Source organism: Oryctolagus cuniculus, chromosome 2, assembly GCF_051225735.1.
Source record: "Oryctolagus cuniculus isolate XC-2025 breed Fujian yellow rabbit chromosome 2, ASM5122573v1, whole genome shotgun sequence".
NCBI lineage: Eukaryota > Metazoa > Chordata > Mammalia > Lagomorpha > Leporidae > Oryctolagus > Oryctolagus cuniculus.
The window spans coordinates 64180365-64203963 of NC_142868.1; the positions used below are offsets into that span (position 1 = coordinate 64180365).

General features: G+C 39.5%; 1 long non-coding RNA gene across 1 annotated transcript in view; it reads right to left on the reverse strand.

Moving 5' to 3' along the window:
• Positions 1-632: 632 nt before the first annotated feature.
• The window catches only part of LOC138848473 (uncharacterized), a 75497-nt gene continuing 52530 nt past the window's right edge, over positions 633-23599 (reverse strand). The window contains exons 2-3 of the long non-coding RNA XR_011386291.2: positions 2005-2102; positions 633-901 (exon numbers count right to left, since the gene is read on the reverse strand). This is a non-coding gene — a long non-coding RNA (uncharacterized LOC138848473). The remainder of the gene's footprint in view (positions 902-2004; positions 2103-23599) is intronic.

Below are 23599 nucleotides of genomic sequence, written 5' to 3' on the forward strand. Positions count from 1 at the left end.
AAATGCTTTATGCATAGAATAAGCATCTTAGTTATTTTTGCTTAGCTCTACAGGCTCAGATAATACCTTCTAAATAAAAGGTTTTGAATTGAAGATTAAGAATACATGTATACACTGAATAAAAATATAGATGAAGATAAAACACTACCAGATAAATCAGCCATATAAAAATCTAAGATCCAACAAAGGAGAAGAAGAAGCCAAGTTGATACAATGTCACTAGTTTCAATTACCTTCAGAGATAGGATGCTTGTTTCTCTTAATTGCAATAATGGAGGAATGTATACTCCAAAACATTACCTCTGGCCATGCTCCTGTTCTGGGACTCTACCCATTCACCTTCTGAATCCACTCTGGGCTCCTTTAGGGCACTTCTCCATCCAGTGCTTCTGTTGGCATGGTTGGCTCTCTGCCCTCCCAGAGTCCTGGAACATCAGGCTTCCTTTCACTTCCTTTCCAGTCAGTGCCCTGAGCTTCTCTCTTGCCAGGGAGGCCAAAAACCCAAGGCCCCACCTTCACAGCCATCTGCGGCCACTAGAGCTTCAGTCAGGCAAAGCATTGGTCCCTTTTTCTCAAGAGTAAAAAAACAAACAAACAAAAACTACAAAAATAAATTCAGGAAGCACAAACTATTTTTTCAAAGACTTATTTATTTATTTATTTATTTAAAAGGCAGAGTTACAGAGAGGGAGAGACAGACAAAGAGAAAGAGACACATAGATCTTCCAGATCACTCCCCAAATAGCCTCCACAGACAGGGTAGGGTCAGTCTGAAGCCAGAAGCCTGGAACTCCATCTGGGTCTCCCAAGTGGATGCAGGGGTCCAAGCACTTGAGCCATCTTCCACAGCTTTCCCAGGCATGTTATCAGGGACATAGATGGAAAGTGGAACAGCCAGGATCTGAAACGGTGCCCATACGGAATGCCAGTGTCATAGGCAGCAGTTAAAGCCATTGAGCTACAATACCAGTAATAATGTGCATGAATTTTATTATTCAAACATCCTCATTTGGTCCAGTGCCTAACACGGTGCTTAGTATTACCTAGCCCACACTCGGGGTTGCCGTGTCTAAGTTATCTAAGGAACATCCCAACACATCTCCAGATGTGAACGATTGTAATTATCAGAACACCTGCTCAGCTGCCTCCAGGATGCCTCTTAATCATGCAACCCTGCAGCAGTCAGAGTTTGCTAGGTCCGCTCTGTGACCATTCCCGTTATTCTGAACTCAAATAGCAATACTTCTTCATGCCTGTGGATGCTGACATTCTTGATATTTCTTCTTAATCATTTCTCATTGGGTGGGAGAGGGGGCAATTACTCTTCTTCAGTATGTCTCAAATCTGACTGGATGGCTATGGAAATTTATTCCAAAGATTTTTCAAATGTTATAAGACAACAAAAAATCATCTCTGAGCCAGTGTTAGGGGCTCATTTCAGTAAAAATTATATATAATTCCATCAATGTCTGGCTTCCATACATGGCTATGCAGTTGTCTAATCTGTATGTCCTTCTTCTATGAAATATTCCTTATTGTTTGTCTTCCTTTGGAGTCCTTGTCAACTATCAAATACTATGGGGAATTCTTTTTAACTATCAGCCTTATATATTTAAGCTGGCTATCCATTAATTCTCCTGGGAAACAATAGCATAAACATTGTTCATAAAGTGTAATAGTAGGCCTTGGATGAGCTGGAGATAGTACTATGCCTCCAGGTCACATGGACACCTGCCAGTCAGTGCATTCCTGCAGGACCCCAGCTTTAGAAGTACAGATATAGGCAGTGGGCTGTACCTCACTACCCAGTCAATCATGCTTGACCTAGAAAAATGGTCTCAATCACAAAACCATATAAACTAACTAAATCTAGCAACCCAATAAATTTCTAAGCATTTGGTCATTTAACAATAAAGAGTTCAAAATAATATTTCAAGAAATATGCACCCTTATTGTAGACATAATCAGAAGTCTTGCATAATAAACTTCAAAGTTAACACTTACTGCTTAACCTTTTTCTTTTCTTAAGCTCATCATGAGGCCTGACCTCTTTCCAAAGGCGATGTATTCTTTGGGTTGTATATGTGGTTCCAGACAGGACTCTGTGATAAGCAAGGAATTTTGTGAGATGCTTTGCACATGTCACCACATCTTACTTGGTCTCATGTTTATATCCACCCTCTGAGTCCAGTGTTAGGGACTGAACTGTGTCCTCCCAAAGTTCGTATGTTGAAGCCCTAACTCCAACACCACTGTAATTTGAGATAGGATCTTTAGAGAGATAATTAAGGTTAAACAAGGTCTTAAGGATGCATTCCTAACTGACTAAGATTTGTATCCATACAAGGAGAGGAAGAGGTACCAGACATGTGTGTGAGTGTGTGTGATGCACAGAGGAAAGGCCGTGTGGGATACAGAGAGGTGACCATCCGCAAGCTGGTGCAAGAACTCCACCAGGAACCAAGCCTGATGGAGCGCTTTAGTCTTGGACTTTCAACCTTCAGAACTGTGAGAAAATACATTCATACTGTTGAAGCCACTCAGCCCTGGCATTTTGTTATCACAGCTCAAACAGACCAGCGCAGTAGCTATCAGCATCATGCAACAGGAGAGAAAACCAAAAGGCAAAGAAGTAGATATACAACCAAAAAGTTAAAGAGCTCAAATTGGAACTGTAGCCTGTCTGTATCAAGCCCATGCTTTTATTCATTTTATCACATAGGCTCCCTGCATAACGGCTCAGTTTTGCCCCATCTCAGTCCTTACCCTGGGAAGAAAGTGAGGCTTTCAGCAGCTTCTTGGTCCAGGCAATCTGGCTCAGACATCATGAAAACCTAGATTCCCTATGGCACGCCCAACCCCACCATTCATCTTTTCATTCACACAGTTGGCACCAAAGCACCTTACGGTCATCTATTTTAACCCCTCCACTTTGCAGGCAATGCAGGAAGATGTTAAGGTCATGAAGTTAGGTTTGTGGTGGGTCTTTTCCAATTATGATAAGATTTTCCCCTAAATTTTGGAGACTCAACAGCCCCAAAATGCTATAATATGCATTTTTTATAAAATACTAAACATTAGTTATTGTCTTCTGGCATGATCCCAGCTCTGCTTGCTTATGACACAAAATTCCAGCCTAAACTATCTTTCAAGAGCCAAATTGTTTTCCTGGAAGCATAAAACACATGTAACCAGATCACAGACAGGCTTTAGCCATAGACATGTGTCTATAATGCTTGCTCAGCAGAATCTTTGTGAGGTCTGCTCCCTGTTTATGGAGCACTGGGTCAAGAGTAAGCTCAGTGTCCCAGGCTGGGACAGGGAGAAGTAGCCCAGCTCAAAAGGAGTGACAACAGATTAACTGCTCTTTTACAGGATTGAACCCTTCCCCCCACTTTGAATCACATATCATCAAGAATTAAACTGAAAGACAGTGTAACCTATTTTTAACAGCAAGGCAAAGACAGAAGAACTTTGTGTGAAGAAATTTAAACAATCCCCTTGGGAACATAATACCTGCTGCCCTCTAAAAAAATGTTCTTGTGAGACACACTTTTGTTTCTAATGAAAAGCACGCATGAAAACTGTTGTGATTGTTTAAGCAAGAAAGGTAGACAGGAGCTACAATATTAGGCAATGGGACAGGTAGGGTCAGAACGTTCGGTGTGCAGGTAAGATGTGGTCTGTGAGAAATTAATGAGGGAGAAAAGAGAAAGATATGCCACAATAGGATTAAATCAGAGATCACGACCTCAAGTCACATATTCACCTGCAAGATCTGTCATCCTCCAATTAAGAGTATCTAACACACACAAAAGAATTCCCGAGTGCTTAAAAATGAAAGAGGTGGGTCTTCAGAAAGCTTCAGAGAGAACAGCCCATAGATGAAAGTTGAGGACAGGAAAAGCAAGCTGACTGTGGTGTCTCCATTCCAATTAAAGACTGTTCAAGACTCTACATGCAGATTATGGTGTAGCAGGCCATAGATCCCTGATGTCTGCCAGGGTTATGTTGCATGATTGAAGATGGCCAGAATGGGGCCTGCTCTGGCCAGCTCTACACAGCATAACTTTGCTGCAACCCATGGCTCACCATTCAGGAATACAGGCCCTACGCTACCAGGATTCTGATTCTTTAAGAATTGACAAAAACCTGGACTGTTATGTACAACATCTTTTTTCATAATTGTGAACAACTAATTGTTTTATATGTTCAAATACCATGTGTTTGACTACAGGCTACATTTGCACTGGCATCTCCAATTCTCTTGTCTTTTTCAATTGACTATCTCTGTGATCTCCCAGATTTTCTCCCATTCCAGATCATCAGACTCCAACTCGAACATTCTGTTTCCTTTTTTCATGATATTGCCCTGGACAAGACACTTCAAGGTTTCCCCACTGCCTAGTTAGTGAACTACAAATATTTCAACCTTACACTGAAGTCCTCTGTACAGCTTCCTGGCCCCATTCAAGAGCTTTCACTGTGAACTCCCCATCTGTTGCCTGCCAGGTACTTGAAGATGGTAACAGTCTAAACAAACAGAAGTCCTTGCCTTCTTGGAGCTTGTATGCTATTGGGAGTTGAAGAATGAATGAAAACTAGATAGAAGGGAGAAACAATTTAAATCACATTCCACAAAGAGAGAACACCATGAGCAAAGATCCTGGGTGGGAGGAGACATTGCAAGGGCAACATGACTTTAACACAGCTATTCAGCTAGATAAGGGCTAGTTAGGTTTTGGTTATGGTCCCATAAGTAATAGGACCATATCATTTATTTTCTAAAGGAGAACACTCTGGAGAGCAGAAGATGTATTATTAATCATTACAACAAGCAAAAACTGGTGCAGTTCAAGCCAACTGGAATGTATCGGCTCCCTATTCATAGGCCACATAAAGATTTCACAGGAGAACTGGCTATTTAACCTAGCTGTTAAGACTCTCGTGTCCCATATCAGAATACCTGGGTTGAATACCCACCTCCAGCTTCTGATCCACTGTCCTGTGAATGCAGACCCCAGGGGTGGCAGTGATGGCTCAGGTAGTTGGGATTCTGTCACCTCCTTGGCAAACCTAAATTGACTTCTCCTCTCCAGGCTTTGACCCTGGCCCAGTCCCAGCTGTTGTGAGTATTTAGGGAGTAAACCAGCAGATGTTGTCATTCCCCCTCCTCTCTCTGTGTGTCTCTCTCCCTCTTTCTCTTTCTCTGCCTCTAATTAACTTAAATATATAAATATATATTTTAAAAATATTTCACATGACTACTTTTATGTTTTATAAAATAATCTCTTTCATGCTTGCAAAATTATCTCTCTGGTTGTTATGGAAAACTGACTTGAGGAGGAACTGTCAAAATAAGGAGCCTGGTTGCTATGCTACTGCAGAAATCCAAGTGATAGATGCATAAGATCTGAGCTTGCGAATGAGGAGCAGAGAAAAGACATAGAGAAGAAGATTTTTTTTTAAATATTTGGAGGCAAGTTTAGCAAAACATGTTTGAAATTGATTATTTGTCTTAGAAATGAATGGATGAGCAGATGGGGCAGGGAAGAATGGGGAGATTTTGTGGAAAGGAGGATAGATTCAGGCATCAGGACCTCCTCTTGGCACCAGCAGCTAAGCCCCCAGGGAGTATTTTGAGCACTGGTCTTGATGAATCTGAAGATTGCAGTGAACACCACAACTTCCATTAGTGATTATTAGTGAGAGTATAACTGAGGCTTTGATACTAGAGAAATGTTGATAGAGCTAAGTGTTCCCCACTGGACAATGAGTAACAATTTGTGCTTCGTCAAAATTGCAGGCAGAGTTCATGTACTTTAAGGAAAATTGGAGATCTGGGTGGTTTTCATGACTCAAGACAAAAAATGAAGAGCAAGGAGGTACAAGGTGGTTTAATATTGAAGGTTCAATATTGGGTGCCAGAATGCCAGTGTCAAGGGTAAAAAGTTATAGGAAGTGACAACTAGACCAGCAAAATAAGAGAGCAAGAGCTATGACTTGTGGACATTGATGTTTTAGAGACATTTAGCTGAAAAATTCAACCAAAGCTATATTTAGAAGTTGAGTTTAATGCATAATTCAAAAACCACCTTAACTTACTGCAGTTTTAAATGAGATGTTGAAACAATTGTCCAGTAATAGTGCAGAGTGACTCTTCATCAGTCATTTCTGTGGCCAGCAGGTGCTGCCCATGTCGGGAAATTTTGTTCAGTTCTCAGAGCTTTCAGTCAATCTGATTGCACTTGACCAGGGAGGCCCTGGTGAAGATGTCACATTCACCCTTTACCCTCAGGCACAGCTAGCGAGGAAAGCAGAAGAAACTCCAGAGGCCAAGGCTCTCCACGAAAGGTCAAGAACCGCTTGCCCCTTCCTCCCAAGCCTCACTGTCTTTCACTACCAGCCAATTATTGTACCCCTTTCCCCAGGGGTAGCCATTTACAAAATTCTTCCATGTAAAGCTATTCAACTGTCTTCACCATGCGGAGATACTGCTGGAGAAAAAGGGGGAAGAAGCATGAATAGTGAGCCTCAGATATGTGTACATCCTGTGTGTGTCCTTGCAATGTATTAATCACCTCCCATCTCTGCATAATCCACATTTTACAACTCTCTAGAAATGAGGACATGGAAATAGTTCCACCCAAGATCAAATGAGAAATTCATATTGAGACATGGTGCTGCAAAATGGCTACTTTCAAAATCAAAACACTCAACTATACAATCATTAAAAATGACATTATAGAAAGATATCAGAAGGTGTCCATGTTAAATTATTAAATCAAATACTGAATTCAAAAGAAAATGCTTAGTATATTTAAATTTTTATTTTTAAAACACATAGGAAAAGGACTTGAGTATAAAGGAAAATCCTAAAAGTAGTAAATCTCTAAATAGTGAGATTTTGGTTTTTATTTTCTTCTTTTGTATGGTTTGTATTTTCTATATCGTCAGTCACATACTGTTTGTATAACAAGAAAAGATTTATGTTCAAATATTCATTATTCATAAAAAGTGTGACAGCCTTACTATAAGACAGACCAGCAGGTGAACCATGGCTGTAGCCAGGCGAATGTAGTATAACCACTAAGAACATTGATTCCAAAGTTGGGCTTCCTTGCTTTGCCAGCTTTGGTGGTTTAATTGATTTCACTGTGCCTTAGCTGCCTCAGTTGTAAAAGGGGAATTGTGATGACTGTTAATTCTATAACTGTACCAATAAATGAAAAAAGTACATTCAAATTCCTTAGTATATAGTAAGCTCCTGAAAAATACGTGAATCTTACTATTGCCTAAAGTCATATCCACCTTGAGTAGGTGCTGAGAAGGGCCTGGAATGGAGTGCTGCATTTTGTGGACAAAAGGTACCTTAGAGAAAGCTATCACTGCTGAGAAGGCTAGAGCCAAACACATTGCAAATGCAGTGGTCTAATGGGAAAGCCATTAACTGGGGGTACACACACGTCTTGCCCCTTGCAGGTGCCTATCGCACAACTTTTTTGATACTTGAATTCCCATGGGTTTGTTGACCTACCCAGTGCAGAAATTCTATTGTTGATCCCAGAAAAAAAATATCTGTTCACATTCCTCAGGTTTTTTTAGGTCAATGTGGACATTGAACTGAAGTCTCATTTTTGGATGGTCTGGATTGCTTTGAGGACAGTAACTGGTGATAACAAACTTTTATTGATGGAGAGATTCTATTGGTACTAATCATTTTATTGAGTTAAATATTATATTCATGGGAATATATTTTTACTCTCTTGGGGCTATCTTCAAAAAGAAGTATATTTATTGAAAAATTTCAAAGCACAATTTTATAATTTGCTCCTTCAGATATCTGAACTTAGAAAATGATGTATCTGAGTCTTAGTTCACTTGGCCAAGTTTTATCTCTGACCTAAAGTATACTAGCTGCTACTTTCCTATCTTAATAAAGAGTTCTCGGATGTGGACAAAACAAATAACTAGACATCGGTAGCTACCAAATACACAATTAGATGGGAATTTGATAGCATGTGTGTTTTCAATAATGAGGGTTGATGAGATTCTAGTTTTCTCAAGACATGCTAAAGTGTGGGCATGTCTAAGGATCTGTGGTAATTGACTCACTTCATTCTCACTACTTCCAATGGTTTTTACTAAGGTGTATTTTATGTGGACTTTGTGCGAAAGGGAAAAAATTCCACTCTTTGACAACATAATATACTAGATCGGTTCTCTTTTTTGAGATGTCAACTATCTACTTTATTATAGTGAGAAAGTGACAGTCAATTTAAATCAAAATTTATGGAGAACATTAGGAGCTGGAAGGACTTTGGCTAATCACTGTAATGTCCCCAACAAATGGTAAATGAAAGCATAAGGAAATTGAGTTAACACAAGTTAAAAGTTCACATACTTATGGAATCATATTAGAAGACCTACAACTTAATTAAATTATCTGAAATTGCTCATTTAGCTTCTATTGTACTAGTGAACATTGATGCAGTTTTACTGTTAGATATATATTAAGTAATAGGTTTGGATTGGGTCAAATTGGGAGAACCCTAATGAGGCAGAACAAGGGAAAGTTTATTCCATCACAAAGTATCATTCTGAATCTTTATATTGAATATTATTATGCAGAGATTTCCCTGGTTAGTTGGTTTTTCTCTTATATCTATCATTTTGACATTCTGAATAATTGAAAAATCAAATCAGAATTTTGTACATAGGAAAAAAGCAATCTGATGGAGAAGAAATGTTATTGAACACCTAATCTTCGATTTTTTTTAAGTCTTGTATTTGCTTTATCAATTGTAGAAGCTCATGGAACACTGAATGTGCAGAATTTTTTCAATTAGAAGCATTGGTAATGGGTTTTGCACAAAGGATAATTTTGTGGGATGCCAAGGCAGAAATTTATGGACAAGTCATGGAATTAATATTTGTCTCTCTACTTCAAATCCACTTAAGGGCAATAAATACTTAAATACAAGATACTAAGTTATAGGATTATTCATTTCAGAATAGATAGTAGACAGTGCAGGGTATTCAAGAATTGGATGTATCTGGCATTTCTCTTCTGTGAGGCTACTAACTTGACTTTGCTGAGGAGAGTAGACGTTCTTCATAAGTGAAGTTTGCCACAAATTGCATGTGAACAGACTCTTCCTAGAGAGAGCTCAGTAAGCCCAGGATAGATCATCTCTCTCATAGAGAATACCAAAGCAGCTGGAAAGCTTTTGCTGCAATTGGACAAACATGACCTTTAGCTCAATCCTTATCAAACAACTTAGATGTAAAATTGTAATTTTTTAAAACCATAAACCTTTGGGGAAATTGGCCAATTTTTTCTTTTTTGATGAAGCTGTATTAACAAATTTCCCTGATACTTGGTAGCATGTACATGCACACACCAAGAAATAAGTAAAACAGATACATACATGTGGCTTCCCACCGACTCATCTCTAGCTGCTTGCTGGGGAGAAAAAATAAGCTGCCTCCTCTCCACTGCATTTAGAGAATTAATTCTCATATGAAATGAAAGGTCCCGTCCAATCCTATTTCACGGTAGCTTTGAGTGCTTGACTGTACCAAAGCAAAGGGCATTACTTGATTGTTCACTGTTGACATCACTTTGCACCAGAAGGTGGCAATTGTTTTAATAATCACTAACAAATCTGTTTTGCCTTCAGATTAGATTTTTTAGAGATAGCATTGATTTGGTTCTTGTCAAGGAGCTGCTTTTCAAAATCAGCAGCAACCACTCACAGATTGGTTTCTCAAGATGGTTTTTCCACTCCCATTAACTGGGCTAAAATATTGTACCTCTCTTTGGTTCATTTAAGCTGCAATTTTTCCCCATTTCTCCTTATTTAACCTTATTTGCTCATCTTGAAACAATTAAAAGGATGCTGTTAAAGTTAACAAGTCTAATGAGGGATGACACAATAAAGTATAAATACAAGGTCTTCAAAAATTCCTGGAAAACGCACATTCTAAAAAACCTGCATATGAATTTCAGAAATTTTTGTACCCAAATCAACTTCTTTCACTTTCGTTTTCCCACGAACATGTTGAAGGGCCCTCCTGTATCTAATGTCATGAATCACATTAAGAATGCACTTACTTTCTCATTTACAAAGACGCCTGGTGAAGATTTGCGTTGTTTGACCGTGATACCTGAGAGGAGCAGCCTACTAATGAGATTTATGTCAATTCCCAAGGGAAATATCTCTCACATCTCAATCACGAGGCATTTATGTCAAATTTACCTCGCAAGGTGGCAAAATCCTCTAAGTTTCTCCATTAAAACTGAGTGAACAATAAAAGCCTTCTTGGAGCTCAGCGATGCACTGACAGCCAAGCAACCTCCTGAACCGAATGGCGCCGCGCACAGAAGCATCCGGAACACCGGTACCCTGTCACTGCTCGAGGATTGACCCCCGAAAGACAGTTCTCCAAAATCTGTCATCTGAACACTGTTTGCCATCCAGAAAGAGAGAGGAAGAGGAAAGGGAGGCAGAGAATGTTGTTGGCTGTGTGAAACCACAGCCTTCTCTCCAGATGGGTTCCTTCCACAGCTTAGGCTACCTACGTGATGCAAGGAGAAGAGGCCAGGAGTAAGCACTCTATTTTCATAGAACTGAGAACTCCAGGCATTTGTCATCCAGAAGAGATGCCTGCCTCCCAGAAGGAGAGATTTTGAAAATTTTTTCTTAGCACCTTTCTCTAATTGGGCTTCCTCTACTTTTCACACATCTTTTCCCCGCACAAGTCCACAAAAACCCAAGTTCTCCCACACCTCGTCACCATCGCAGGCCCATAAATCACAAGAAATTGTGAGGGATTTTTTTAACCTTATGCAATTAACGCCTATAATGTAGAAAAACACTTTATAATATATAACATATTAAAGCAGTAGGAAATAGCATGTCACATTTCTCATTAGTAAATTCTAATAATGACTAACATAAAAATGTAACTACCTATTAATATTTTTCTTCAATTCATATTTAAAAGAAAAATATTATAATGTCTTTTAGTATCCATGCAATCCTCATGTAGGAATTTATTATACCAAAGTGATTTGGCATGCCTAAACTAGCGTGAGCAATATGAAAATTTAAAGATAGCTGAGTGCCCATTCTTTAATTTTACTGTAATAATGAAAAACATATATTATTTGAGCTAACAAAACATGTAAATACTAACTCAAATGAAGCATCTATTTTGTTCATATATATTGCATTCTTCTACCCAGTATTAAAAACCATTTCTCTTTATGCTTTGCTTCCTTTTGCCCCCAAAAAGAGAAATCTGCATCCTGAAAATCATCCACTAAACCTTCTAAATGTTTATCTTAGCAAACTCTTCTCTCTAACTTTGAGAACTTACTAAAAACTGAACTGTAGTCTTAATAATATCTTGTAAAATTAGACATCATAGCAGAATATAACTAGTTACTCCTTTGAACTAGTTGGCATTTAAAGTTAGAGTGGTTGGAGGTTTTGTTTGTTGAATGTATCTAGATGTAAATAGTACACTATTAAAAAATGAGACTTTGAGCAAGAATTACTATTCACCTCCCAGCTGGGGTCTGACCTTGACATAGGTCTCCCAGAGAAGCCCACCCTGGCATCCTACACAGTATGCCATGCACTTGGCATCTCCCCAGAGGCTGCACAAGTTAACATGCCACTCCTGAAACTCCTGCCCACTGCACGAACACAGTGAAGACTCTTACCTGATGCACTGCATTCACAAATTCTAAAATCTCTTCAGATTAACAAGAGGGACGGAGTGGGAGAAAAGAAGAAATTTCCTACCCTCTGTGTCTCTTCTTGATGCATCGTGTATCTGCCATCATGTTCAGATCCTTTAATATTGCAGGAGAGAACAGGAGAGCAAGCTCTGATTGAGGAAGAGAGGTGAGCAGAACTGAAGCATATTCAATTGTTTTCATTTAAATTTGTTTTAGGGGCTTTTCTAGGAAAATGTTTTCTCTTGGATTTTTACTTTATTCCTGGCATCAGCTCTGTTTGAGTTTGCTTTTGAGTAAGGAAGATTGAAGGGCAAATGAAAGGCGAAATGCACTGGCAAACTGCAGTAGAATTAGGTTATAGTTGCAAAAACTTGCTTAATCTTTTGTTTTATTTTTGGTTGGAGCGCTCTAAGAGATAAAATGGGGCTCTAACTCACAGATTATGGCTCTGGGGAATGTAAAAGACATCTTTTGAATGTAAAGAATACTACACTCAGAGGCAGCAGGGCTTGGAAGTTGCAAATTTGGCCAATTTTTCACCAAGTACTTTTTCTCAAGTTGCATAACCTCCCTGGGTGTTGATTCTTTAAGATAAACCTAATATTTTAAGTGAATATTTTGAGTTCTACCAAAGTGTGCTTGATCCAGGAGGAAGTATAAGAACACACTTTTTTGTTTTTTGTTTTTTTCTTGAACTTGTAACTCTTGTGTCACACAGAAATTCGGAATGAAACTGCTAACCAGACAAAGAAATGGTCACAAAGCTTCTGAGTTCCCACTGTACATTGTTGGCTATAAGAATACAAGTTCCGTGATTTAATTAAAAATACAAAGGAATATTTACTATTAAAAGAAATGCTCATTTTTTAAAAATTCATAAAATAAATTAATTCCTACAAACAAACTAAGTCTGTTTTCATTCAGGATTAATGTGGATCAATAAATAGAAAAAATATTTTAAAATTAAAATTATACACTGTGGGGGAACACACACTGTGACTAATTCACACTAAAAGGAAATTCTTCCTTATTGGATAAAAACAGACACATGATGTAATATGAGACCATTAGGTGCTTGATGTCAATGAATATATCATAAGGAAGCATCTGAACTATTTTTCTTGTATTAAGCTTTTAGGCTATATTGTGCCAACTTGCACTGGTTGAAGACAGCATTAATATTTATAAAGGATGGAAGTCTGAGATTGAGTGACTCTCACTTCCCGACCCCCACCTTCCTTCCTCTCATGCTAAATCCATTAGTATAGATGGATCGACATTCGTCAACAAGGAGGGCAAAACAGTTCTCCATTCAGGCACAGCTCTAGCTGCCCTGTGGTACACATTGCCTACACGTGGCCATAAGACATGTGACCTATTCAATGACAGTTAGTGCTTGCTTGATTGATTCTGTGAACTTCAACCCAGTTTTCCCCTGGGTACCTTATAATTAAAATATAAAAAAAAGTTTAAAATCTCTGACAGGAAGTGTTTCAGAAACAGAGACTAGGGTATGCCATTCATCTTTATCATCCTGAGTTGTTTTATCTGTATATAGTTTTGTGCAGTAGCTTGTGTACAGCAGGTATTCCATAAATGCTCCCTGAATGAAACCAAATTGAATTGCACTATCAAATTCTGAATTGTTCCATGTGGTCTTCTTCGCATTTTCCTGTTACCATCTAGTTAAAGACACATACCTGAAAAATGCACATACACATACCTACAAATAACTTTGCTCCAGTGAATCCAGATAAAACATAGAGTGACTTTTGTGTGCTGGGTTGATTCTTAATATGTTCCAGCTGATTTTGCAGATGGCTTTTGTTCTGGGTATGAAAATAAGCACAATGCTTTCTGGATCATAAGGGAACTTTTAGCTAACTTGACTGTATCTTGAGGTTGGCAGGTAGCATGTAGACCATCAAATCTTTGGTCTTCAAAGGTTATCCCTGTCACTCAGGGGTTTCATCAAGTACCCCAAAGGCAGTCAAGATACAAGAAAGCAGACAAAGGTACTGGATGCTCAAGCCTCCCCCCCATCCCTTCAACTGGGAAAATTTACTTTAATTTAGCTCATATGGTAGTATATAAGGCTTCTCTGTATGCATGCATTTGAATGTGTTGTTTGTATATAGTTTTGTGCAGTAGCTTGTGTACAGCAGGTACTCCATAAATGCTCCCTGAATGGTACCAAATTGAATTACACTATCAAATTCTGAACTGATTATAAAGATGAATGACACTGTTTACTACTTTCATAATAAAGCCACTAATTTTTAATTTTTTTAAAAAAGAGAACCAATAAAATAGACTGAATGTTTTTGTCTCTCCAAAATTTGTATATAGAAATCATAACCCTCCAGTTCATTTTAAGTGGGGCCTCCTGGGGGTAACTACATCATGATGGTGGAGCATCCCTGAATGGGGTTAATGCCCCTGTAAAAGACACCCCAGAGAGTTTCTGGCCCCCACCATCCTCTGAGGACACAGCGAGCAGACCACCAACTACAAACCAGGGAGTGGTTTAATCTCGGACTTCCCAGATTCAAGAATTGAGAGAAATAAATTTCTGTCATGAATAAGCCACCAATTCCATGGTATTTTATCATGTCAGCCCAAATAAACTACTACAACCATTTTACAAACAGGTCAACTTAGGCACAGCGATTTTAGATAGCTCTGTCAAGGTTACATCACATAGCAACAGAATTAGAAATGAAGCCTAAAATCAGGTCTCCTGATTTCCAGTCCAGTTACAGGTTACCTAGGTAGCAGAGAAAAGATAAGAGAAAAGCAGACTTTTATAGATTGGTCTGGATATACCCCAAACTAATCTCTATAGCTAGAACCACAGGAACTCAGAAAGAACTGAAAATCAACTAAAAATCAATGAAGACACTGACATTGACTTGCACGCCCTGCTAGCCATGATAATTTGCAGGAAGCTACGTCTAGTGAGGTTTGGCTGACTAAAAAATAAAAAATACACCTATTGCTCGCTCTCTCTCTCTCTCTCTCTCTCTCTCTCTGTCTCATGTTGCTGAAGACAATATTTTTCTGTTTCTTACTCCTATGGCTACCAAGACATATGCCCAATCAGTTGGTTGTTTCAGAATGCTGGAATCCTGGTTTCATTTCATTCTATCATGTACAAAATAGACATAATATTTGCTGAATTTATAATTATGTACTTGAATTTGATATTTATATATGAGATTTTATTTTTATAAATCACTGTCATTTTTTTATTTACTAGTGTCATGCTAACTATTGTTTTTAGCCAGTGTTACCAAATTGTTGATTATTACCATATACTATTAACTATAAATTTCTTTTAGAAAAAGATACAATTTCTTACCCTGTAGTCAAATATATAGTATCATAAGAGCAATGTCAACTCAGTCCATCTGATTCCTGGGCTATAACAAAAATAGTCATTTTTGTTATTATTCAGCTGGCATCCCACATCTCATTCAAATTAGGAATTTTCAGTATCTAAAGAATTATTAATAATCAAGCTGACAGTTTTGAACTCCTGAGAACTACTCAGTAATAACGGACTTTACATAATATACTGAGGTGAATTCACCTTTACCTAATGGTTGCCCAAGTTAGCATTATTTTAAAGACCCTGAAGAATACTCTTAAAACACAACTGTGATCTCCGGGTATACTCTTGCGATTGATAAGGAAAAGCAGTCATGTTTAGTAACAGACGACCCCATAGTGGGAACTGCTTTTCAGCCTGGTTTTTGTCAGACCAGCAGCTGTTCCATCAGTCAATTAGTGACCGGGGACAAAATGCATTTTAAAAAAAATCAATTAGCAGTCCCTCCAGCTGAATAAAGATCCCTGGGTATGCTTTTCACCAACAAACAAGAGATAGGGGTGAATAAAGCTCAAGAAATCATAAATTTGTAGAAGCACAGTCCTAAAACCTGAGAAAGCCACCCAGAGGTTAGTAGGTCAGACCATGCCCTTGGCAGGACTCCACTCACTCCCCCAGGCAGATACACTTCCTGTTCAGTATATATACGTTTATGTGTATATATATGTATTTTAGTATGCTTGTGTATTCAAAGAATGAGACTCCCTATTCTTTCTCACCAGCACTTTTCACTAACAACCCTTGTTACCAGAAATTCACTGTAATCCAGCCTCTGTTCTACATTCAGCCCCAAAAATGTGTGGCAAACATGGATATGTAGAAGAAGTATTAAATATCTTCCATAAAATCATTCATAATTCTAGTAGGCAACATCTTTTATTTGTTCTTTAGAGAAATAATAGCAATTTATTTGATCCTTCTTCTTAGTATTTATCTTCTAATTCTTTTGTCCTATTTCCAAAGTAGCAGTGTTATCCTAAATCTACTTTTCTTGGCATAGTGATCCATATATATCAGATGCTTTAACAATATTGTTGTACAACTATTATTGCCCCTTGTAATAACAGATGGGAGTATTTGGACATGTGGAGGTAAAAGCTCTCCTTAAACACATAAAAGCTAAGTTTTAGAATGAAGGAAAGTGGAAAATGTGATTCCCATTCAATCAAAGGAAAGGCACAGCCCTTCCTTCTTGCCAACATGCCAACAAGTATTCAGTGGAAAGCATGGCAGACCAACTTGGGAAGAGCAGCTGAGACAAAGTAGTTCTTTCAAGAGAAATTCAGATGAAACCTGTTGAAGTGAAATGGACACTATGAGAAACAGTGACTTGATCAGTTCTTGTTCTGACTGTTGATATACAATGTAATACTTTATCCATTTTAGTATTTTCTCTTTGTTTTGTTCTAGTACTATTGATTGAACTCTGTGATTAACACACAATTATTCTTAGGTGTTTAAATTTTAACTGAAAAGTGATCTCTGTTAAATATAAGAATGGGAATAAGAGAGGGAGGAGATGTACAATTTGGAACATGCTCAGTCGGACTTGCCCCAAATGGTGGAGTTAGAAACTTGCCAGGGGATCCCAATACAATCCCATCAAGGTGGCATGTACCAATGCCATTGCACTAGTCCAAGTGATCAATTTCAGTTCACAATTGATCACACTGATATGTCTAAGAGTCAAAGGGATCACACAAACAAGTCTAGTGTCTGCTAATACTAGCTGATAGAATCAAAAAGGGAGAGAACGATCCATCATGGGAAGCAGGATACACAGTAGACTCATAGAATGGCAGACGTCCTAAATAACACTCTGGCCTCAGAATCAGCCCTTAAGGCATTCGGATATGGCTGAAGAGCCCATGAGAGTATTTTAGGCATGGAAAGCCAAGACACCCTGGGGGGAAAAAAAAAGACCTAAATGGAAGATCTCTGTGAGTGAGATCCCAGTGGAAAGAACGGGGCCATCAAAGAAGGAGGTAACTTTCTCTGAAGGGAGGAGAGAACTTCCACTTTGACTATCACCCTGTCAGAATAAGATCGAAGTCGGCGAACTCAAAAGGCTTCCATAGCCTTGGCAACTCATGACTAGAGCCTAGGAAGATTACTGACACCATAAACAAGAGTGTCAAATTGTTCAGTCAAGAACAGGAGTCACTGTGTACTTACTTCTCATGTGGGATCTGTCCTTAGTGTGTTGTCCAATGTGAAGTAATGCTATAACTAGTACTGAAACAGTATTTTACACTTTGTGTTCCTGTGTGGGTGCAAACTGATGAAATCTTTACTTAATATATACTTAATTGATCTTCTGTATATAAAGAGAATTGAAAATGAATCTTGATGTGAATGGAATGGAAGAGGGAGTGGGAGATGGGAGGGGTGTGAGTGGGAGGGAAATTATGGGGGGGAAGCCATTGTAATCCATTAACTGTACTTTGAAAATTTATATTTACTAAATAAAAAATTTTAAAAAAGAGAAATTCAAAGAACCATTTAGGAAAATAAAAACTATTCTAGAAGGAATTTACTACCAGGAATTTGTTGAAAAGGTGAAAGAGCAGAAGAATGCTGAGGTAACCTCAATATCAATCCTCACTGGAAGCAAATTCAACCCAGAGGGCCGAGGGAGCTCACTAGTGCAGAAAGTACCAGGCACCCCTAGGCCAAGGGAACAAAAGGAAAGAGGTGAGGCGTTCATGACCTAGGAGCTCAGAGGAGCCCCGCATCCATGGGACTCAGACCTCTGGAGTGGACAAGGCAGAGGTGTGCTGACCAGCCCAGAGCAGGGGGAGTGGTGATGGCACCACTGAGGACACACACAGCTCATGCTGACAGTCATAAGGAGACCACAGGCAGGAGCTTTAGCTCCCTTCTAACACTGGGGCATTGCTAACAAGATCTGTAAGCATCAAGTTCTCTCATCCTTCCACCTGTCTACCATTTCCGGAACTTTACAGTAAGCCAGGTGCACGGGAGTGTGGGAAACGTAGTTTTCAGACTTCCAGCCCTGGCATTACCAAAGCAAAACATAGAAGGGTAGGCATGAACCTTGAGAGACAGTCAGTAGGAAGCCTGTGCACATTTATGCCTGAAATAAATTCCCCAGACTGGATTTTGTTCTGTAAAAGACAGCTTGTAGGGCTTGCATTGGGGCACTGTGGGTTAAGCCACTGCCTATGATGCCAGTGTCCCAGATGGATACTGGTTTGACTTCCAGCTGTTCCACTTCCAATCCAGCTTCTTGCTAATGATCCTGGGAAAGCAGCAGCAAAAGATGGCCCAAGTATTTGGGCTCCTGCACCCACGTGGAAGACCCAGGTAGTGTTCCAGGTTCCTGGCTTTGGTCTGGCCTAGCTCTCACCACTGTGGTTATTTGAGGAATGAATCGGCAGATCAAAAATCTCTCTGTATGTCTCTCCCTCTCTCTCTCTCTCTGTACCTCTGCCTTTCAAATAAATAACCTAAATAATAAATAAATACAATGACAGGTTGTGCTTCAATCATCAGGATTGGTAGGCAGTAGAGTTAATACATTGATGCACTGTTGAAGAAACACAAGAACACAAAGGAGGGGCAGGCATTTGGCACAACAGTTAAAGCACTGCTTGGGACACTGCGTCCCACCTCAGAGTGCCTGGTGGGAGTTCAAGTCCCATGCTTGATTCTAGCTTGACTTCTGCTTGTGTGTATCCTGAGAGACAGCAGAGTGTAGCTTTGGGAACTTAAGTCCCTGTCTCCCAGGGGGTGTCCTAGATAGAATTCTGTGCACTTGGCTTCAGCCTGACCCAGCTCTTGCAATTGCAAGAATTTAGGGAGTGATCAGTAGATGGAAGATTTATACCCATCCCCACCCCTTCAAATAAATTGAAAATAAATAAGTAACATTTCTAAAATTAGAACACTAAAGACAAACTACTTGTGACACTGTGGGAACTTTTCTGCCTGCCTGGTGTTTTAGGTGACCATAATCCTAATTCTCAAGGGTAGAAATGCAATCTGCAGTCAGTACAAAAATGTGTTAACATAATTCTCTCCAACTCAGGGAGGAAGTGAAATCTCTCATCTACATGCATAGCATTTCCAGGTTTGGCTGATGATAGGCAAAATTCAACATACATCAAGTGTGCCTGGGTCCTCCTTGCCTACCTAGAATCTCGCTCCTGGTCCACTGAGCACCTAGAAGTTGGATCTCTGCCTGTGTCCCAATACAAAAATGATCTCTAATCACCCCCAACCTTCATCTGTTAGTGCCACTTGGCAATGCATTAGAGAAACCAAACTGTTAAAAGAATTCACCTCAATATGTAAATAACTGATTACTCCCCATTAACCATTTCAAAGATTTTTGTGTCTTAGAGTCTACTAGTTGCTTCCAAATCAATCCTTGATTGTTAGAACTCTAGGAAAGAAAGCATATATGCAAACAATAGGAACTTAATTGAACTGAGAGGGTGAATGAGGAGGTTTTCCTGAATTGTTGACTGGGAGTTTATTGAAAGCTTCTCAAAAGGAAGGTGGCAGCTTTAGCAATACTGGTTTGCAGTCTAAATCCACACATAAAAGCAGCAGAACAACTGGTCACAAAACCAAAAGTCCCTGAAATTTACTTACTATTCTTTTAAAATATTTTATATATTTATTTATTTGAAAGAAACACAAAGGGAGAAGAAAGAGAGAGAGAGTAGCCAAGTAGCCACAACGTCCAGGGCTAGGCCAGGCTGAAGCCAGGAACCAAGAGCTTCTTCCAGGTCTCCCACATGGGTGCAGGGGCCCAAGCACTTGGGCCATCTTCCACTGATTTCCCAAGTGCATTAGCAGAGAGCTAGATTGGAAGTGGAGCAGCTGGGACCCAAACTGGCACCCATATGGGATGCCAGCATGGCAGGTAGAGGCTTAGCTTTCTACAACACAGGGCCAGCTCCCAATATTTACAACAAAGCTAGATAATAATGTATCCCCATACACAATAAAGTACAGGCAGGTGGTGACAAACCACCAGCAGCCAGAATAATGGCATGGTAGGGACATCAGTGTAGGAGGGTGGAGTGTAAAATGACAATGTGATGTGTATGGCCTATAATCCAACATACCAAATTTTATTCACTGGAAAGTATGTCAGGCCAATTTGAGAAGAGTAGTTGAGACAGGGAAAGTTTTGCACAATCCAGTACCAGATGAGTGTGAGGGGCTTGTACAGACTAAGAAGGGGTTGAAACAGCCTAGCCTTTGGGAATGCACACAGCTGTCCACTGGAGCACTCATCCACGACTCGATCCCTCCAGAGCCAAGTTATCCGTTCAGCATCATGAACCCAGCTGAGACCTGCTGGACTTTTAGGGACCAATGGGTTGTTTCCATCACTTTTAAAATCAGAAGGAAATAAATGCACTTTTAGATCAAATCAAATATTTTAACATGTGTAATAATATACTCACCTTTATAGCTACACACTGTAAAAATATAAAATTTCACACTTTTAGTGGAAGAAGGGACCCACGAAGCCCAAGGGTCCACTGGAGTCACAGCGCAGCCCTGGATCCCACTGAGAGGTGCAGCAGCTGGGAGTGGAGTTGACCTTGAACAGGACAGGGACAATGGAGATAAGTGGAGGCTTAGAACAGACCACCAGTAAGAAGAGGGGAGAGCCAGGTGGGACACCTGATGTTTGAACGCTACAGGAAAGCAACAGAAGAGGGAGCTCTGTGAAATCGCAAAAGCCACCCTGAATCCAGCCTCATTCTTAAAGCTCACGAAAACTAATTTCACAACACAAAAGTATTGAGGTCAAATCCCTTACACTGTTACGGTAAGAAAAGAACAGGTAGCAGAATAACACCCCAACAGACAATGAAAGCACACTAGAAAGATATGTCCTCAAAAGAGATCAAAACAGTAACTTGCTATTTCAAAACAAGCCAAGACATTAAGAAAATGATAACAATACATGAAAGAACACCATGAATCAGAATTAGAGAAGACTAAGAAAAAAGGTGACAGACTTGAGGGAAAAATTAGAAATGAAATAAGAAAATCATTTTGGAAATGAAAACTAAACCAAAGGAACACTGGGGTTTATAAACACAATAGATAATGTTTATAAGAAATAGAAGGCTGAAATAGAAATAAAGTAATTTTTCTTTTGAGAGGCAGTAGAACTCCCATTCCCTGATTTACTGCCCCAAACACCCACAAAAGTCAGTACTGGGTTAGGGCCAAGGCTAAACCAGAAAGGCAATCCAGATCTCCCATGTGGGTGGCACAACCCAACTGCTCCCACCATCACTGCTGCCTCTCAGGGTCTGCATTCATGGCAAACTGGAGTCAGGAACGGGAGCCAGAACTTGAACCCAGGTACTCTGATGTGGGACACTGGCACCCTAACTGGCATCAACTACTAAGCTTAACACCCAGCCCAAGAAACATTTTTAACATCAAGAAGAAATGAAGAATTAGACTGTGGGGGCTGACGCTATGGCATAGCAGGTAAAGCCTCCGCCTGCAGTGCTGGCATCCCACATGGGCGCCGGTTCTAGTCCCGGCTGCTCCACTTCCAATCCAGCTCTCTGCTATGGCCTGGGATAGCAGTAGAAGATGGCCCAAGTCCTTGGGTCCCTGCACACATGTGGGAGACCTGGAAGAAGCTCCTGGCTCCTGGCTTCAGATCGGCAAAGCTCCGGCCATTGCGGCCATTTGGGGAGTGAACCAGCAGACGAAAGACCTCTCTCTCTCTCTCCCCCTCCCTCCCTCCCTCCCTCTCCCTCTCCCTCTCCCTCTCCCTCTCCCTCTCTCTGCTTCTGCCTCTCTGCAATTCTGCCTTTCAAATAAGTAAATAAATCTTAAAAAAAAAAACTAATACTTCCCTCACATAATGACAGAAGTCTATATTGAAAGTACACACTGCACTCCTGCAAATCTAAAGTGACTAATAGCGTAGCATAGTTGAGTAAAATTTTTCAACTCTATACTTTTCAAAAATCCTTTTGGGGTAGGTATTTAGCTCAGTGGTTAAGCGGCAACTTGGGATGTCTGCATCCCATACTGGAGTGCCTACGTTCAGGTTCGTGCTCTCTTCCTGCTGTCCACCTTCCTGCTAATGTGCACCCTGGGAGGGAGCAGGTGATGGCTCAAGTGCTTGGGTCCCTGTCACCCACATGGGAGACCTGGGTGGAGTTCTAGGCTCCTGGCTGCAGCTTGGCTTAGCTCTAACAATTGTGGGCATTTGGGAAGTGAACCAGCAGATGGGAGATTGAGCATGTGCTCGCTCGCTTGCTCGCTCTCTCTCTCTCTCTGTTTCTCCCTCCCTCCCTCTCAAATAAATTTTTAAAGAACTCTTGAAGAATCCTTTTGGCATCTTGGGGATAAAAGTATTGTCTATAAGGAAAAGAAAATTAAATTATCATCAGACTTCGCAATAGCAGTGCTTTATGCCAGAAGAGAATAGAATAACATTTAAAATAAGGAAAGAAAATGCTAGCCACATATTTGACATCCAGAAAAAATGACTTTTTTTTAACCTACAAGGGTATTTAAAAAGTTCATGGAAAAGGTGTATTATAAAAACACTATGTATGGATTTCAACCTTTTTTGCACCAAAATAAACACCTTTACATTCCATTCTTCCATGGGCTTTCTGAAGTTGCTTACTATAAAGGGCACAGTTAAACTGTTATCACACTAAGAAGTCTAGGGATGTTGTTCCCATGGGCCCTTCTTGAAGAATCTACTGGAGAGACTGTGTCTCAGACAACCAAAACGCCTAGAGACACATTAACTTAAGGGCTGGTGGTGAGCATTAAATATATATTTACCCATAAAGGTAAAGCTAAATCAGTGGTAAAAGGCAGAGAGTATTGTAAGTAATGGTTATATGCTCTGACAGTGTAGCTATAACACAATTATTTTAAAAGGGACAGATAAAGGAGAAAGATATGCAATAAATACTACTTTCTCAAAAAACTTAATAACTATGTTGTTGAAAATATTTGTATTGTTATTCCAAGATTGTTGTATGTGATAGGAGATAAAACAAATGAGTAATTATTGGATTTTCTAATTCTGTCATTTCTTACATCCTTAAAAATCAGAATTCTAGGTATGAAAAAAGAAGGATATAATAGCAAGGCAATGATGGAAGAAGAAAATGGATAACCCACGGAATAAAGATGTTATGTAGAATCTCTGTAATCTCAAATTTGAATAAAAATATAAATTTATCAGTGAACTACATTGAATCTGTTCTATTTGTATTAATATAACATTAATATGAGAGTTGCATTGATTATCATGCATTTGCTGTAAGAATCTGATGTATTCATAAATTCCTTATAAAAACAAAATTCCTATATATGTATATATATATTTAAACTCATAGTCTTTATAGTCTTTTTTTTTTAAGATTTTATATATTTGAGAGGCACAATTACAGAAAGAGAGAGGGAAAGAGAGA